We start from the raw sequence: 4,341 nt of genomic DNA on the forward strand, positions 1-4,341 counted from the left end.
TTAAATTCTAATTAAATTAATTTAAGGAAATTACGGATGTTACAAAAGGCGGTGTGATACCAACTCAAACGTTTTTAGCAAAACTCCTAGGAGTCGGTTTACCGTATTCTTGTTACAGTATGCTTTCGAATTAACCCTGCTTCAATTAGGACTTTTGAGGGTTGTAACGTGGCCAGGTTCACGGTTTTAGGAAAAAAGGATTTTTAGGCTCAAAATTTTATTGGTGCCCACCCCCTTCGTAATGTTCTCCAACCTAAGTTCAGTTAACTTGACGCGAGCATTCATCCTTCAAGAGGAGTTTGAGACGTACGATTGAGGAGTTGATGAGATGTTTGGACATGGCAGTCACTTACTGTCATACCCCAAAATTTGCCCTCTTATAATTGTCTATGTCATTTTATTTCAAATAATTGACGTAGCGCAATCGGTAAGAATTTGAGGGCAAAATACGCACGACCGAAAGGTCCCGGGTTTGAATCTCACTTCTAACCTTTATTTTATTTTCTAACTTTTTTCCATTTTTTATTATTTTTTTAACTTCTTTAGTTAATATTTCTTCTTTTTTATCAGGAAGTTTAAAACATCTTTTCTTAATTTTTATACTTCTTTTAGTAAAATATATTCAAAAATTACAAAAAATATATATCATTAAATCAGATAGATGTTTTTTATTATTATTATTATTATTATTTTTATTTTTATTATTATTATTATTATTATTATTATTATTATAGTTTTAATTCAGTTATTATTAGTTTTATATTTTTATTTCTAATTATATTATAGTTAGTTAGCTATTATTATTATTTAGTATATAATTAATAGTTATTAGAATTTTATTTTTATTACTAATTAAATCTTTTTTAGAGACCAAGTCCATTGTTTTTTAACCTAATATTTTTCTTATAAATACTAATATTTTTTTTACATTAGGGACTAAGAATTCTAACCCTGACTCTCTCTTCTCACAAACACAAAATATTTTCTCCTACTTTTCCTTTTTCAGGGTTGCAATTCCGGCTGCAGCACACTAATAAATTTTCCAGCCTATCAGTCGAATTCTGAAACTACTGTTTTGATTTGCCTCGAATTTTTCCAGAAGTTCAGAAAAAAATCGTTTTCTATGGATTGACCAAGTGGATGGTACCCCAATTGCTTTTTGGCCAAAATCTTTTGGTATTTTGCCAAATCAAGGGATTAGGGTTTTATTTTCGCGCCCAATTCTTCCTCTATTTTGTATTTGCCCCAAGGCCAAATCTGACGCCCACAGAACTGAAGGCATACCATACGCCCTCAGGAGGCGTCCACACAGGATCAGAGCTAAGTTCCCTTAATTCTTTTTTTTATTTTATTTATTACATAAATCTTTTTTTTCCTTTTACTTAATTATTTTTATATAAAATATTTTAACTATTTATTTTGATTTTCAACCTCCTTTTTTATTTTATATATAAAAATAATTTTAATTAATTTAATTTAATAATTTTAGTTAATTAGGGTTAGGTTTATAATTAGTTTTTTTTATAAAGTAATTATTTTAATGTTCTAAATCCTTATTTTATTTTTTTCAACTATTTTTTTTATCATGATCACTAATCACTTTTATTGGTAGGTGTTGTACATTAACCTTAGTCTAGGTTTTTTATTTACATATTTTTTCTATTAAACCATAATGGACCTCTGTCCCCTTTCAGGGTTTGTTTTTGTCGTGTCTCAATTATTACTGCTTTAATTTTTGATCTGCCAAGTTATAATTGTTGAGAACTTTAATGCACTAACATTTTTTTCTTCTTCGTGGCTAATTTTCAGGAGCAACCAAAATTCTTCAGCCACGCGCCATCAGATCAAAAAGCTAAGTTCTAACTCCCTTTCTTTTGTTTAAATATCATTTTAATTTTAATTTTTTCCTTTTTATTAAAATAGGGTTTGTTCCGAATCGCCAATGAATTTGTAATGCACTCACCCCTATTATTTTCCGTTTAATTCTCAGATGTTCAGAGTCAATCGAAGGCTCGAGGAAGATCAAGGCTCAAGATAAAGATAATTAAATTAATTATTCATCTCTCTTATTTTTTGCTTTAATTCCCCATCCCCGCAGGTGTTTATTGTAATAGTGTAGGAACTTTTAATTTCTGCCTTTACTTTTTGCTTATTTTAAACTGCGTGGTTATTAATCCTAGGGAGTGCAACCATGAATTGAACATAGATCACTAATTTACAAGATAAATGTCATCGAAATTAACCACGTGATTGTTGCACCCACACACCTTTAGAGTAATCCCTCTGGTTGCCTTGTTGCCTTATTACTGTTGCCTTGTTGCCTTATTAATTTTGTTGCCTAAAAATAGTCAAGTCCCCTCGATTCCGAGGATACCTAAAGCAAATGTTGCCTTCAAAGTTATTGAAACTCCCTCGAGGATGCCTTATAAAAATGTCCCAATTGCTAAGGTATCCTCGCATGATGCCTAAAAAAGATTAATGACTATTATATCCTCCCCTTAGACTACCTGCCCTCTTTATGGCATGGGACAGTCTTATGGCGAACGATTATTCTCGATGACCCTTCAATATCCAATTGAAAGACTTCCCGCCCTCTTATGGTATGGATAGACCCTTTCCCATTAAAGTCTAAAAGAACAATTTTAAAACTTAGGGTAGTTGCTACTAATTGCTTGCTCTAAATTCAAAATCTTTTTCACACTCTTTTCAAGTACTTTCAAACACTTTCAAACAAGGCTACGCTTATTTTACAAGCTAAAGTCCTTAAACAAAGTTTTACTATTCTCTTTCAAACTTTTCAAACAATTCAAACATTTTGAAAAAAAGTGAGCTAAGCAATTAAGAGCCCATGGATAACCATGGATACAAAGGGTGTTTTACACCTTCCCTTTGTATAACTTACCCCCCGAACTCAAATATTTTAAAAAGGTCTTTTTCTGTTCTTTTAGCCTTTCTTTAAACTGGATAAAATAAAAGTCGGTGGCGACTCTTACTATCCGCAACATTTCTTTAAAAGTCAGTTCACCGTATTACAGAACTGGCGACTCTGCTGGGGATGCTTTCGAATAAAAGAGGGGTTACCTTAGAGATAAGATAACTTTAAATTTGTTTGACTTGTTTGCTTTATCTTTAAAGGCTGTTTTGGGTATTCTGCTGTGTGAAAGATCCTACACCCGGATCTAGTGTACCTTAGGTATGTGGCATTAGACCAGGGAGGCTGTACGACATGTATCGTTATGGTTGAACTGGTGGCTGTAACGCCCCGAATTTAATTAATTAGTTAATTAAATTATTTAAGAATTTAATCATTGGATTTAATCGAAGTTCGAAGATCAATCGGAATTGTCGGTATTATTTTGGGAAGCGTATTTGGATTATTAAGTTAAAGTTGGATTTTATTCGGTTAGTCGGAGAATTAATAAAGTTGAAGTGTTATTTTATTAATGAGCTTAAAAATAACTTTGGATTTAATTTGAGTTGTTGTGAAGTAAGGAGGGGGTATGTAACTTAGGCCCAATTATGTTGGATTTAGAATTGGAAGAAGGAAGAACTATCATAACACAAAGAGGAATAGGGTTTGGAGGAGAGGTGAAGAAGAGAGCCATGGCGGAAGAGAAAAGCTAGAGGAAGTCCAATTTTCGCAGCAAGTTTTTGCAGTGAGACACCTTAGTAAAATGGACGTTTTTCCCAATCCAACCGTTGGATCGTCGCGGTTCTTGGACACAACGTTCCAGACTCGTAGAGGTAACTTCTGACCGGAGCGATTTTCGTTTTGATGATTTTAAGTCCGTCTGACAAAGCGATTTCCGAACAGGTTTTGTTGCGTCTCTGCACGTTGTTAGAAAAGATTTTCGGAGAAAAGATGGAAGCGGCGACATAAGCTATGGCAACCGGGAGAGTAGAGAAATCTCATATCCAAGGTAAGGGTGGGGTTCTAGCTCTATAAACAGGATTATGATGAATGATATGTGGGGGTTATGGTTGTATGATTGCCTCTGTTTCGTGTGTTGTGATTGTATTGTTGAATGTTGAAATTGATTGACGTCGGTGAATAAGGTTATAAAAGTTCAATCAATGGTGGTGGAAAATTAACCTAGGGTTTATAATTATTATTATTGAGGAATTAGTTGCAGAAAATTGCTAGATGTTGTCAATAGAGTAATTTTTTTGGCACTTTAGAGTTATAGAGATTATTATAGAATTATTTAGAGTTCTTGGAAACTCTGTCGAGTTATAATTATTAATTATTATAAATTTTCGCGAGTTAAGAGTATAGAATAAGTTAATAAAAATATTTAGAGCATTGAATGAGTATGAAATTATTATGACGTTGTTGTATAT

This window comes from Vicia villosa, unplaced genomic scaffold (assembly GCF_029867415.1).
Source record: "Vicia villosa cultivar HV-30 ecotype Madison, WI unplaced genomic scaffold, Vvil1.0 ctg.000212F_1_1, whole genome shotgun sequence".
Classification (NCBI taxonomy): Eukaryota; Viridiplantae; Streptophyta; class Magnoliopsida; order Fabales; family Fabaceae; genus Vicia; species Vicia villosa.